The sequence below is a fragment of the Anser anser genome, assembly GCF_964211835.1.
Source record: "Anser anser genome assembly, chromosome: 12".
NCBI classification, from domain to species: domain Eukaryota; kingdom Metazoa; phylum Chordata; class Aves; order Anseriformes; family Anatidae; genus Anser; species Anser anser.
The window spans coordinates 16,854,010-16,868,915 of record NC_139733.1 but is presented as its reverse complement, the minus strand read 5'-3'; the positions used below and the strand labels follow the sequence as shown (position 1 = coordinate 16,868,915).

General features: G+C 50.6%; 1 protein-coding gene across 2 annotated transcripts in view; it reads left to right on the top strand.

Annotated features, from left to right (window-relative positions):
• Window positions 1–14,906, top strand: part of PRICKLE2 (prickle planar cell polarity protein 2) — a 106,804-nt gene that overhangs the window by 41,737 nt on the left and 50,161 nt on the right. Inside the window, exon 1 of one of the 2 annotated variants that reach the window (XM_083795465.1) lies at window positions 11,253–11,407. The exons of the other annotated variant lie outside the window; for it this stretch is intronic. The gene's annotated coding sequence lies outside the window, so the exon portion shown is untranslated. Of the gene's footprint in view, window positions 1–11,252; window positions 11,408–14,906 lie in introns of those variants that run through there. 2 annotated transcript variants of the gene reach the window in all.

The following is a 14,906-nucleotide window of genomic DNA, read 5'->3' as shown; positions in this document are numbered from 1 at the left end:
TATCATTTTAATGTTGGCTTCAGCAGTGATTAATGACATACTCATCCCTGAAGAGAACCTCGATAACGCAAGAGGCGTTACTTCACCATGCATTCGCTCCATGCCAAACAAACTGATTATTTGGCTAGATTTACGAAGGGCAGGGAGAGAAAATACCTGTGCCTTGGAAAGGCTGCTCTGTGCGGCCAAGTCCTGCTGGCTCCAGCGGAGCTCTGTCACCCGTAGCAATTAGTCCGACTTGAAAAGTCCCCAAAACCTGAGTATTTAATAGGATAGGGGTGATGGTGTTCACACTTCCCTCCGCAGCCCCGCAGGGGCGTGCAGTTACGACTGAATCAACCCGTAACAATAGAAAGCAAAGCGTCAGGAAAGCTCAGAGCTCCTGCAGCGGGAGACCGGGGGAGCAGTGGGTGTAAGGGGTGTGTGCCGGCAGGGCTGCGATCGTGCAGTAATAAGGGGAAACTTAATCCTTTTGTTTTGCGTGCGTGGTGTTTGCTGGTGCCGGGCTGTTGCAGGTCTGCTGGTCACCGCGGCTGCTGCAGAGCCAGCTCTGTGCCGTGTTCTCTGTCTCACCTCCGTGCGCTAAAACCTAATTCACTCCCGGTTAAATAGCAGGGCTCAGTTACGCCAGGTCCGTGCCTTGGTGCAGACGTGAGCTCTTTAACAATGCTCGCCTCCACGCTAATGAGCCGCCTTGGGTTTCTGCGTGGATCCGCCTGTCCCGCTTTCTCTTGCGCCAGGCTCCCCAGGCCCCTTTCCTTTCAGCAGCTCTGCTTCAAAGCCGCAGCCCAAACGTGAGCGTAACGAGCCTTCCTGCATCCTTCTGGTTCATCTGTTGGTTTGCAAGTCCTTGTGCCCGGCCTGTGCTACCAGGTGCTGGTTGTAAGCCAATATTACTAAAACCAACTTTACTTTTGATGTTCCAGCTGATTTTTATTTTATTTTTTTCCGTGAAAACCCTGCCAACATCAAGGCTGTGCCGTGCCAGGACAACGATGGGCACTGCGTGGGTTGTTTTTTTGCCATGACCTCTCCTTGACCGCTTTGCCTTTTCCTTTACCTCGTGCCTCCATCACTGCAGCCTCTTTCACCCAGGCTGTTTTTTGGGAAGGAGCAGTGCAAGGCGACAGGGAAATTTTGAATGCAGTTATCTTTGTGCACTTCTCACCTGGAGGTCATTCTGCTGGAAGGTTTTACAAATCCATCCCCATGTGCTTTCCTGTGTGCTGGGTTTTCGTCCTGTTAACGGAGCACAAAGCACTGTGTATTTTTCTTCCCATGTTTCCTGATATTTCACTTAACAATCTAACGTGCTTAAAATAGCCAGTGCTCTTTGTAAGGCATAAACAGAGTTTACTTGTTAAATATTCAGTTTTCAGTATTTAAGTCTGCTGCTTGTGTGATTCTTTCCCTTCAAAAAACAGATCTTGTGCCACGAAAAAATGCAAATATATTTATTACTCAGGGAAGGGAGGAGTAGTTGGCAACTTATCTGTTTGTAGGAACGATCGCACGAGACACGAGTCTTTAGCCCCGTGTCGCTGCAGCTGCTGCTAGATAGTGTTTGTACTCTTCGTGCTATTTGTTCAAAATAGAAAACAGCTGAAGCGTGTCTGCGAGAGCGTCCCTGTGCCTCTGCGTGTTCCTGTGCATCCACGTCCCCTGTGCATCCTTCCCTGCAGAGACTGCCCCGGTTGTGGTCCCCTGCCGTGCACGCACATCCCCAGCTGGGTTTCCCTCTCTCGGTCCCAGACGGAAGGCAGGAGACAAAGACACTGACGTGCTTCCCACTCTCTCCTGTCCCTGGGGACGTCCCTGTGTCAGGCAGGAGGAGCAGGTTTCCTAGGAGAGCTGGAGCAGCGCTGCGCCCGCTCACCGTCCCTGGCCTCGGTGGCATTTCAGGGGGCTCGGCCAGGACGTGGGACAGATCCCAGCCATGGGATAGAGTCATGTAACGTCACTGTACAGCAAGCAATGCCACTGCAGAGGGGAGAAGAGAAGCTGCACGTGGTTCAGGCACCCCAGCAGCCCTTGGCGGTACTTGTCCTGCCCCAGGTCCAGAGACACCCCTTCGCGTTGGGGTCTTCTGGTGGTGTCGCTGAGATGTGCCCCTTCCCAGCGGGGAGGACACGCGTGGGTTAATTCTGAGCATCCTTCCTCTCTGTCAGCAGGACAGCGAGCGCTAGCAGGGTTTTGTTTCTAATATCAGTTGGCCAGTGCAAGAAAAGTGATGGCAGAAAAACCATCTTTCAGTGACAACGTGATTAATTCCTTCTTAAGGAAAAAAAGGGTTGGCTATTTTTTTCCCTTTTTTTTTTTGTCATTACCTAAAGATGGTCTGACAGTAAAGAACCTGTGATTAATTGCACCAAAAGACATATTATAGACACCTTTTCTTTGGCATCATAAGCGTTTCAGGTGAATTTTCTTTTATCTAGTTGGCTCAATGCAGCAAAATAATCTCTGAGTCTGCTATGAGGGATGTTAACTGCCTTTTCCGTATTACAGATTGATCTTTGATATCTGCCTTTCTCTGTGAGCGGTTTTATTCCCACAAGTGATACAAACCCTCTGCTGTTTTCCATACATTGCATTTAAGTAGTTCAATACATTTTGGAGCCTGTAAGGGAACATTTAATAAAGACTTGATGATTGCCTTATTCTGAAGGTTATACAGTATGAGAAATTATACTGTTTTAATAGCTGAATATATCCATTCTCTTGATTTCAGATAAACCAATATTTTTCTAATACGGCTGAGAAACTATACCTTTTTGTTGTTGTTGTTTATATCCTCTGGGGTGTGAAGATTTTTCTATCTGTGGTTTCCAGTAAAATGGATTTTCAATCTCTCTGAAATTTCTGCCCAAGCCCTAGCAATATTTGCTTAAGAGTAATCAGAGTATTACCCAGATCTCTGTTCAAAGCATCAGTGACCTTACCAGTGGTAAGCAATAATTGGATTATTTTCAGAGATGTAGGAAGATTCCCTGTAATAACAAAAGAAGAAATACCAAGTGATAACACCACTTGTCTGCAGCACCGTAAGCCACAGCGCTTTCCGAAGGGTAGTGTAATAGCTTAGCATCTTATGAATACTGAATCAGAACGGCAGAGACTTGGGGAATACACAGTGCCTTGCACTTTGGGGTGATGCACATTTTATGCATCATTCTTGTTGATTCGTGTTATTTAAATGCATTTGTTGGGACACCTTCACCTCCATAGGGTCAGGACCCGCATCTTCCGTGCATCATTGGGGTGAGCAATAAACAGAAAAATACGAGGCATGGTCCTCCCTCCACGTCCGTCAGCTGCAGCTGGGTGCCACCACCCCAGCAGCAGCTCCCAGAGGGGATGGATGGTGGTGCAGGATGGGGCCGGGAGGGATGCTCTGGGAGGTTTTTCTTGGAGAGGCTGAGCTGCTGCGGAGACAAATTGGAAGCCATTTGGAAGAGCAAATCCATAACAGCACACTGTCGGGCAAGCCTGATTGCCTCGCTCTCTGCTTTTAATTGTAATGAATTATATGGCTCTGCACGATGGGGTGCCGAGCCTCTTGGCTGAAACTTGTGTAATTCACGTAAGTGTTTACACAAAAGCCAAGTAAATGTTAAGCTTCCTACAGATTTCAATATACACGAGCCCTTGTTTGCGTTCGGTTTTAGAGACAGGCAGAGGAAAAGCAGAGCATGTGTCTGCCTGTGTGTGTGCGCAAATTGCATGAGTTAAAAGATACAAAAAGGAAAGAAGACCGCGAGCTTTCCTTGGAGCAGGCTCTGCAGTGACCTGCCAGGTCCCCCCCCCCAAAAAATAATTCTGAATAATTCTGGTTTAAGAGATGCTTGAGGGCTCTTACGAATTTTTGCCCATTGACCACTCTTTTTGAGACTTCTGCTACCGGTGTGCTTTGAAGTCCTCCCCTGCACCCACATCATGCTTCTGATTACTGCAGACGAGCCTTCTGCAGAGCAGGCTGCTGTGTAATTCAAACCACTGCTGCTCCGGATGGGACCCCCCAGGTCCCCAGGGGGTGGCAGCGAGCACGTCCCGCGTGCGGGAGCAGACCTGGGTCCCGACCCCGCTGTGGGACTGGGCCCTGGGCCTGGCGGTGCCGAGAGGTGACCCCTGGCCCTGAGCAGGCCAAGCGCCACGTCTCCTGGCTTCAAATTGACCTGAGATGAGGCAAAATTTGGGACCCTGCCCGGCAGCCAAGCCCTTGTTGTTCTGAGGGCGCGTGGAGCATCTGCGGGGCGTTGGCAGGGCCCGGCTGGCTTCAGGACAGCACAATGAAATTATGAGAGAATTTCCATTCAGACATTTCCCTGGGCATGCCAAAGCCGTGAGAGCTGTATACCTGGGTGTAATTTTATTTTTAGAAAGCACATTAGGGAGCGTAAAGATCTCATTAACATGCCAATTGCAGCCCTTACTGTTTAAGAGTATTTAATTGTCTTCGTTTTCTGTGCGCAGCCATTTGTGGTGGATGGTTGTAACTGGCGCAAAAGCAAGGAAGGAAGGGGTTTGTGTGACTGGAAACGACACAGAGCCTGAAGAAGAAAGCAAAGTGCTTGTTTTGAAGCATCCCTGCAAGATTTCCCCGAAAAGCACCCGATATTCAAGTAATTTCCAGTGGTTTTTAAGGTCCTTCCTTTGAAGAGGAGATGGAGCTCCTCTCATTGCTGGCAGAAGAGGCACAGTTTTGCCATTTTTTAAGCCGTTTTCTTGAAGAAAACGCATTTAAAAGGCAGCCCAAGCTCCCATTTAATCAGGTGGCTCTGGAAGCTGGGTATTGAGGAGAAATAAGAGAATTGCCCCAAAAACTGGGCAGTGCCATGGTGTGGGGAATGCTGACTGCTCACAGCTGGTCTGAGGGGTATCTGTTGGGCCTGCTTGCAGGGGACTTTTGGCCTCCTTTCTGCTCCTGTGTGAGAAGGGGTGCATAAAAACAGGTAAAAGAGAAAGGAAAGGAGGGGGAAAAAGGTTTTATGTTTCTCTGACAGTGGTTTTCTAAGGAGCTTTGATTATTCAGCAGCCATGGAAAAAACTGCAGAAGATGTAAATAATCTGCAGGATTATGCTAAAGCCAAGCTTCAGTCATTTTACTGGAAAAATGTATGAGGCCTGTCCATTTAATAACGATCATCCAGAATTTCTCTAGGGCTTATTATATTTTCATGAAAAGGATCAGTTGTCTTGAAGAGAAATGGTGCAGTTCTGATATCTACAAATACCCCTTGGAAAGCGTGTTTCGGGTCGGTACACTTCTTTGATTGTGCTTTTTCTTCCCCTTTTCTTTTTATGATAATATCTTACGTTCGCATCCACAGTTACACACCAAAACAATCAAAAGCAAAGCGCGGTTTATCATGAAATGGCAAACCACAGCTGTACTCAGTGGTACAGGCTGTATGGAGATAAAAACACTACATGATTTTCAGCTTTTGCTGTGTTTATGTTTGGTGCCAGAGGTTCTCGAGCGATTTTGCAGTGTGTGTACACAGTGCAGTCAGGGTTTCCAAGAAATTTGCAATATCTCGAAATCTGTACAGGATCTTACCCTGCTGGGCTTAATTTTAGACTATGGGGTTTATCGTTCGAGGAGGAGAAATGGTTTTGTTGTGTGCTGTATTTAATCAAGTGCAGCAAAAAAAACTGTCACAGGCATCGTTTGTCTTCGTGAGCCAATTTTTGTTTCCATTTTAGTTATAGGAAAACCCTGCCCCGGTGAAATGGGCTTCTTTATTGTACAGATCCAGTGTCACCAAGATTACTGCTCCTGGCAGGTATCGGCTGGCTGGCGGGGGCAGTCCCCATATGGATTTTGTTTTATGGGGTTGCAGTGCTGAGAACTGTGCGCTGAATTACTGTGAGAGCCCCAGAGGCCGGGGATTTGGGGATATTTGGAAGTACAGGAAAGTGCTCGCTGTTCCTCTGGCAGTTTCCAAGGTTCAAGATGTGCCGTGGGAGCTGGGTTGGGTTTCCAGGAGTGACAGGGTGTACGGTGCTTGCTCAGAAAAGCTTGAATGTCCTTAGACATCTTTTATCTTTCCCGTCCTTGCTCCTGAAGGCCCCATCCAGGCCCTCTTTGAAGGGTCAGAAGCGTTCATCAGTTCTGTGTGTAGGCCCCGAGCAGACACCAGGCGCCGTGAAGCAGCCAGCGAGGGGCTCCCTGACAGCTACAGGAGCAGCCAGGATCCTCGCAAGCAGAAATTTGGGGCAGGCAGGTATGAAAATCCCAGCCCCGAGCGTGGTGTTAATAAAAAAAAAAAAAAAGGCCTGGCTTTGTACCGGACAGCCCTTTGTGTGGTGGGGATGTTTGGATTTATCGCTGTATGAGGCCAGTTGAGATGGGACTGTGGGGCTTGCGTTGTGCGGGAGGAATTCTGGTGATCGCCACGCATAAACCCCTCCTCTGTTTCATTTCCAGCAGCCTTAATTCAGGAAACAGTTCCTGTCTCTCTGGGTTCAGCCACAGGCAAAGAAACGACCGAGGGAGAAATAAGCGGTGTGTCCTAAGGTGCAGGGAGGGGCTGTATTCTTCATAACGTGGTGCATTAAAAGCCTGATCTCCTGGTTCGTTTCTGGGCATCGTAGCTGTCTCATGTGTGTATATATATATATATATATATATCTGTGTGTTCCTACAGCAAGATGTTCTCCAGCTTCGCACACGCTCGGAGAGATGTCTTGTGAGCTCTTCTGGCAGTACCAAAAAATAAAAAGCGAGGCGAGGAGGGGGCAGGGAGGGGATTGTGATGCCAAGTGGAACAGCTCCGTCCTACCCGCCCCAAAGAGAAATCATTCAGACGCTGGAAGAGACAGGCTCTGTTGCGTAGATTAATGTGCAGGGTTTGAAAGCAGCCAAGAACATTTTATACACACATGGCGAGGAGGGAAGGAGCCGGGCGGCTCATCTCTGCAGAAGCCATTCCTTTCCCTAAGAGGGCATTTAAAAAAAAAAAAAAAAAGGAGCACAAAGGTCTGCAGGAGCGCTCAGCCATTCAGGCAGTTTAATTGGCTGAACGGAGCGCTTCGCGGTTGGGATTAATATGGATATTTCTTAATAACCTGTCACCTTGTCAGGAGTTTCAGGGTCAGGATTGCAACTAAAGTTCTCGCCTTTCCTTCTGTTTTTTATTACTGCAATGGCTCCTGCTGCTGCATTTTCAGAGGCTTAGGAAGGTGGTGTGAAGGTGCTTTCCGCTCTCCTTCCCCTGCACCTAGTGGAGAAGCCAGAAGGAAGAGGGAAGGGTGGTCTACAGAGGTTTGCAGTGAAAGGCTGCTCTGGAAAGATTAATTGTGGTTCTCTGGGAGGGAGAAGGATGTGATGCTGCGCACACCTGGCACTTCAGCTGCTGCAGCACCCCCTCGGAGCGCGGGGTGAGGCTGGAGCTGGGCTCGGGTCTGCGCCACCTTCGGACGTGCCGTGCTTCAGCGTAAACACGGTTAGTGCAAACCCAAGCAAATCCCGGGCAGAGCACAAATAAAACAAGCGATTTAGCAGTGCTCGAGATGGCTTCAAAGGGCCTGAGCCCAGAAGCATTTTTACAAGTATTTTACAACTGGTCTCGCTGCCTTTTATCTCCCCAGTGACCACCAGCGCGGGGATGCCCGCGGGGAGCAGCTGCTCCCCAGCCAGGGAGCCAGGCCGATTTCTGCAGCCTTCGTTGGGGGTTAATTTGTTTTGCACCTTTTTCCTCCCTTTTCTCGCCTTTCCTCCCCTCCCTGCCCTGTAATTTCAGAGCAGGCTCCCGAAGGCCACCTACTTGATCAGCAGGCATAATTTCCACGAGCGCTAATGGGAGCGGCGCGGATGCACTCAGAAAATTTCTCTAATTTCTCCTTGCCTGCCCCTACCACCTCCTGGAGTGATTTTCTCCACCCTTTGGTAATCAACATCTCGCCCACCGCCACGGAGAGCTGTGTGCCTGCAGCCCCTGCCACAGAGGGAGGAGGGCTGCAGCCTGCCCCTCTCCAAACCCGTCAGCAGCAGCACAAAAGCGAGCAGCAAGCGCGCAGCCGATAAAGTCTCAGCGAGGCATTCGCTCCTCTAATTATCGTCTTTTATGCGGAGATAATTTTTGATAGAGTTGCACTTCTGGACCCCGCCGTCATCAGAGGACTGCGAGCTGACCTGTTAATCATAGCGGGAATTAATGGGAATTACAGCCAGCGGAGCCCCGTCCCTGAAGAGCTGATCCAGGGAGTAGCACCGGAGGGGAATGCAAAAATGAAGCAGCGTGGTGTTCTCAGAGCTGCAGATAAAGTGGCAGCGAGTCAGTTCCTGGGGAAAAAAGGGGTGTGAAGGAGGTGAATTTGATTATAAACGGAAGATTAAGAGCCTAATTCTGGGGAGTGTGAGCCCATGCGCGTTTTCATTGCATCTGCTTGATAATTAGCGCAGATTTGATTTAACGAGGGGGAGCAGGGCCACCACAACTCGCAGCCTTCGTGGTGGCTGTCCCCAGGAGACGGAGGTGAGGTGGCCGGGCATCACCTCTCCTGATGGTGCTCCTGTGCTGGAAATTGGTTTATCACCATCGACCTGAGGTGAACTGAAATCAGAGCATCCCTGCTGGTGCTGAACCACCTGAGGTTCTGGCTGTCCCCAGGTACTGCCGAACAGCTAACGGGTACTTCACAAGGTGATTCCTCCCAGTCAGCTTTTTACAGAAGTTTCCTTTAAGATGCCAAATATCCATGTAGCTTGCAGAGATGAAAAAAGTCATGTGTCTTATCCGTACAGAGGACCCATAGAGTCCTTAAATATGCTTTATATTGGTGCTTCTAAAAGGAAGGGTTGATTAGCTTGTCGTAAATATGAGAAATGCAGCCCCTGTGTGCCTGAATATGCACACACAAAGGCTCTCTGAAGAGCAAAGAGGCTGCTCATAGAGCCTGTCCTTAGGAGAAGTTTGTTTAGGATAATGCAGCAAGTTGTAATCTGCGTTCAAAATGCAGAATGCAGATGTGGTGCAGAGCAAAGGACAGCAGTTAGTCCTGTTCATAAGGAGCACGTTCTGGGAAGGGGAAAATGGTAACGACAGAATGAGGCATTCTTTCTTTAACAATGAATGGAAGGCAAACAGCGTTTGTTCAATTCTGTGTGTATGCTTCAGTTTATTTTTTTAAGCCTGTTTACCAGTTTTTGGACTAGTTCAGTGCAGAGGAAGGGCAGCTTTTCTGTAGTATGAGCAAGCAGTTTGTATGTTGGTAAACATGAAGTCCTCCTCTTCCAGGGCAGCATATCAGCTGAGGATATACGCCTGCTCCCCTGCAAGCAGCTGGAAGAAGTCCCGTTGCTGGAGACAGGGAGTCTTTTTAGCTCCTTTGTAGAGAATGACAAAGCATCAGGCCCTTCTGCTGCTGTGATACCATTGCTCTCAGCAGAAGAGGCCAGCAGCATGGGTCAGGACCCAGAACATGCAGCCCGGGCACTTTGCAAGCCCTGTTGCTGCATGGACACAAACCTTACCTCCGGGTCCCCTGCGTGATTGCGCAGCAGGGACTGAAAGCTCCAGATGCAGGCAGGCAGGATATGAAAAGGGAAACACTGCCCCAAAATGACGAATTTCTTGTCGGGACCCTTGGGATGTGATTTAAGGATTTAAGACCAGGAAAGAGAGCACACTGCTCTGTTCTCTGCTGCTGGCTCAGCTGAGGCTTGTGCTGGGTGGCTCCCAGGCAGCTCCAACACTGTGTTTGCTGGGGGGATGCTCGTGTCTGATGGCAAAGCGCTGCCCCTCGCCTCCTGAAAATAAAGTGGCAAGGAAAGCTCAGGCTTGCAGTACGAGGCAGGGCGGGGAAAGCCTGTTTTGGGTAGTCTGTCAGTCAGCTTGACACTAATTGGTTGCAGTAAGTAATCGTTCTCCATGTAAATTAGACTCCAATTTCCTCTGTAGTCTGTCTGTTTGCTGTGTGGGCTTCAGTCTCTAATTAGGCTCTCACGTGGCGAACCTGGGCTGTGTGAGCTGCTTTTGTTCCTGGAGAACCAGCCTCAGCCCTCCCTGCGGCTGCCGGGCTCCTCTGGTCCCGCTCCTGACGGGGATGGGTCCAAGCTCAGCGCTGCCAAGTGCAAAATAACTTTTTTTTTTTTTTAATGCATGCTTTGATTATTTCCGCGTTTCAAGCTTGCAAAGGGGATTCTTTTAAAATGCAAAGGGACTTATTAGACTTACAATGAGAATACCCTTTGGAAGCGCTGCATCCGAGTTACTAGAAGCTCAGCTCTCCATGAATAGAGCTCGTTCAGGCCCTAACCCTTGCGATGGCCAGGGCAGCTTTGCCTGCATCTGGCTCCTGCAGCCTGGAGCTCAGGCAGCTCCTCTCGTTAGGAGGTAGCTGTGCGAGTGCGTTCGGAGCTTACCCAAACGCTGGCTCACGTCCTGGAGTTACTCCGGCTCTGCACATCTGTAACGGGGCGCAGAAATCCGCGATTGCACGCGTGCCTTTCATCCGCCGCCACCCATTTTTTGCAAAAAGAGCCGAGGGTCCCCGGTCACCGCCCGCAGGAGGAAGCCCCCGTGCATGGGGGCAGCGCTGTGGCTCCCGAGCCTCCTCCAGCAGCCCCCGGTTCGGCCCCGCTTCCCCGGGCTGTCGCCGCAGCCGAGGTCTGGGTTTGTGCGCTGTGCCTAGCGTCTGCGCCGGGCGGCAGAAAGGAAACCCATATGCGTGCGCCCACCGGGCTGTTACTCGCCACGAACCCTTTATGTTTCAGCAGTTCCCTTTGTGAAATTCGGTACAACTTCGGGAACCGTGCACTTTCTGTAAACCTTCCCCGTGCGTGATGCGGTCGTGACCCAGACGTGTCAGCGTCTGGTTAGGCGTTGTGATAAATCTTGTTTTTACTGGCACGGCGGTGTTCGGCTCGTTGACTTGCGCTCAGGTGATGCGTGCGGCGAGGCCGGGTTGCTGGCGCCCTGCAGAGGCACGTGCGAGGTTGTGGTCCCCTCGAAGGAGGTAGACGAGAAGCTCTTTGGGGAGAAAGAGGTGAAGCAAATTGAGCATGGGCTTTTTATTGCTTCTCTTGACGTGATTTATTTTCCGGGCGAGGTAACTTCGCTTTCAGACCGCTAGTCAAAACCGTAAGAGATGTTGGCTCCGTGGAGAGCTAAATTTGGGTAAAGGGACAGGATTGGATTAGGGCTTACAATTTTCACCAATAAGCTAAAACTCCGGTGGGCGTCACGCTCTGCGAGCTGGGGAGGCAGCCGGGGAGCTTTAACTCCCCAGATGACCTCAGCCAGTTGCTGGCTCGCAGGCAGCCTCCGGCAGGGCACCGCGGCAGGATGCGCCCCGGTCCCGGTGCGAAGGCTCTCGCCTCGCCTCTGCCCAGCTTCCCCCCTTCCCCTGCCCGTCACCCGGGGGGGTTTCGGCGTGTGAAGCGCGTGCCCGTTTAGCCCGGGTAAGTAATCACGCTCGATTTATAGCATGTGAAAGGATAAGCCCTTTTAATGCTCTACAAATGTTTGCGTTGGGAAATGATTTTTCTTTGCAGCTCGGGTTTCTGCCTGCCTTCGCGAGCGCTGCTGCCGGGGTAGCGGCGCTGCGTTGCCCAAGGCTTTTAGTGCTCGCTGCCAGGCAGGGCCTCGATGTGCCGGGGCAGAGCAGGGACCAGGAATACCCCAGTGCTCACATTTGAACCCACGGACACCGTAAAGCTTTTAGGTGACACAGTCGGGGCTTTGCAAAGCTCCGTCTGAGCTGCTCCTGCTTTTTTTTTTTTTTTTTTTAACCCGTTTAAAAAATCCAAAGTGCGAAACCCTGCGGGAGTCTGAGGCTTATCTTTAGCACTCGGTCTCCAAATGTGGTGTGTGTCTTCTCAGCTGCTGCAGGGGTTTGTGTGGCATGGCAAAATGCAAATCCTGAACCTTTGGCAGCTGTGTTTAATAGAGGGGAAAGGGTTATTTTTAACTCTTGGATGTTTGTTTTTTTTTTTCCTGTGTTATTGTAAATTCCAGAGAAAACGTCCAATTTCTTTGAGGCAAAACAAAGGTTTCTTTTAAGTGAAACAAAGACTTCTAAGCCCTTAATCAAACTTGCTGGATTCAATTGCTTTCAAATACTATGGGAATTAAGCAGAGAGGAAGCTGTGTTTTACAGCCCCGCCAGTTAGTGACAAACAACGTGTTGGGTTGGGGGGAAAAAAAAAAAAAAGGATTCATGCAAAGGAGGAGCAGGAATTTGGACCCGGGCTGCTTGCCCCCACAGGGCTGTTTACCAACATCCTCTGTTTGTTTAGGCCATGCAAATTATTTGTGTGCTTCTCTCTCGAAGCAGATGTTTTTATCCGTGCAACTGGTGGAGTAATTAGAGGGAGAGGCAGGGTGCTGAGCAAACGCAGAGCAAACACCCACCGTGGGGGGAGTGAGCCTTAAAATAACTGGGTGGCAGAACACGGGAGCGTGGCGCTGGTCGGGAGAAGGAATTGGGTGAGTTTGGGAGTCGAAAAATGTGTGTTTCTAGTCTTGTGTGTCGTAGTGGAAAGAAATTCTCGGTGGGAATGAATGCAAAAAGGCTGGGTGCAGCATGTCCAGGGAGTCGGTGCACGTCCCCGCGGAGGTGCGGAGTCCGTCCTGCCAGGAGCCCGCTGAGCAGTAGAGTCAGCACACGATGCCGAAGGAGAGGAATGCTCAGGGCCCAACGTGTCGAGCTGTATTTCTGTTAAAAAGTCGCTTCCCCCCCCCCACCGGGGAGAGGCCGGGGCTGCGTCCCGCAGCAGAAGACTGCGCTTGTTCTTGGGGTGAATTCCTCTGGAAGTGCGAATCATTGACCCTCCATTTTTGCGGTGGAGGCCGGGGGATGATTAAATGTCCTGTCTGCAGGAAATTACCAGGAGATTTGAGCGTTTTCCTGAAGCAGGCTCAGATGGTGCGCAGCTTTCGGTGTAACACAAGCGAGCAGTGTTACGTGGAAGTCTCCCCGTGCTCAGCTCTTGGCAGAGCCGGCCTCCCCGAGGTTTGATTTTTTTTTTTTAAAGCTCTGGTTATGCAGGCATATTTTTGCTCTGGTACCATTTAAATAATGGCAGCAACATGCTGATTCCTCTAATGATCTTGATTAAGTTATCGGTTATTTTCTTAATTAGCTACTTGATCTACTTACACCTTAAATGAGTCTGTTTGTGCACCCAGAGAAAGAAGAAGGGGAAAAAAAACACAACGCTTCTCTCTTTTTCCCCTTTCAAAAGGTCTTTTTCCTCTCCAAAAGGCAGCTGCCAGCTCACTTGAGCGCACAAGCGAGCCCAAGCAGGGCTCTCCTAGGCTGGGGGGCAGTTTGCTGGGCTCCTCCCTGCGAAACCCCTTGTGCTGGAGTCCTCTGGTGGGGTTCCCAATAGAGCGAAGGCACAGATGGGGGCTGGCGACCTAGAAACCCACCTGGCTGTTTCAGGCTGGCTGTGGAAGTGATGCCAGCCTTTGGTGGTGTGACACTGAGGGGTGGGCATCGGTGCTCCTCGGGGAATTGCTCCCCCAGCAGCAGGGAATTTAAAACCCAGGTGGGGTGTAGATACACATTTGTTCCCGATGGCAGGGCTATGTAGACAAAGCAATGTGTAGAAGTGGTCTTCTTGAATGCATGGGTTCATGCTCGGAACCTGCTCAGATATTTCAAATCTTCGAAATAGTGGGGTTGTCACAGGCTCCTCACTTTGCAGGACGGTGGAGATTTGGGGTGTGTTCTGCGTGCGGGAGGGATGAGTGTTCCTCTGGGAAAGCTCGCACCCCGCGACACAAGGGCGAGCATCCTGGTGAGCCTAAAGCAGGACGCTCAGGAGATGGGAGGCTGAAGCCTCCACTTCTGCCTCCCTGCTGGGTCGGGAGGCCAGAGAGCATCTTTTATCTCCTTTATGTTCCCAGCACTGCCCTGACCACCCAGAGTCCCTGAGCAGCACTGCGAGTGCAGCCCCACCAGTTGGTGCCAGTTCTTCACCGGTGTTGCCCGCCCACCGCCACTTGTTGCCCTCTCAGGGTAGAGAGATTCAGCTCTGGCACTTCGGAGGCTCCTTGTGACCCATGTAGCAGCAGCCCCTGCTTCAGACGAGCCTATTTGTTCTTGCCTTTGTGCTGTGTGGTAATGACGCTCCCCTCGTTAGCCTTATCTTCATGCCTCCCCTGATGCAGAACTCGCGGAAACGTGGATTGAGTAAGGAGACTGCTTCCATGTGTACGTTGGAGAGACATCAGCTGGGACTCTCCAGCTAAAACAGAGCTAAATGCTTGCCCTCTGGGTAATTTTTAGCATCAGTGCCAACAAAACTATATATTTGGGAAGAATTACTGACAGTTCTAACATACCCCAGCTTTATTCCCTTGGGTCTTCTGCATTTGTAGCCTCATGTTGTGAATTCGGGCCAGGTGACTCCCCTCCCCTAACAAACCTTTTGCGTGGCCCCGGGGTATTTTTACATCAGGACTCCTAAATGGTTATAGCTGTGACTGCAAGTGCAAGCGTGGTGGTGTGTTCTCGTGGTCGGCTGTATCTTGGGTGCCCCAGCTGAGCGTGGCAAGCGTTGTGATGCCTCATAGTGATGGTGATGCCTCCAGGAGAGCGTGGGGCAATCCCCATTCCCTCCCCACGTCACTCCTGGTTTGCTTGCGTAACCTGGGACCAGTCGTGGACACGCTCCCTGGTTTCAGATGTGGGAAGAGCAGCCCAGCTCTGGTTTTGGGTGGAGGTGTCGGAGCAGAGCCAGCCATGGGCATGGTACCCACGTATGTCTGTGTCCATGTGGCATGGCAGCGTGCCCCCGTTGGGGCTGGGACCTCCACGTACAATTGAAAAAGCCAAGGGATGATAAAACTGGACAAATAACTGCACTAAAAAGAAAGTGTGGTGCTGGCTTCTTCCCTTGGCCTCTCTCTGTGCATCCTGGGAGGTGGCAGAGATGAAATGCTCACTCTGAA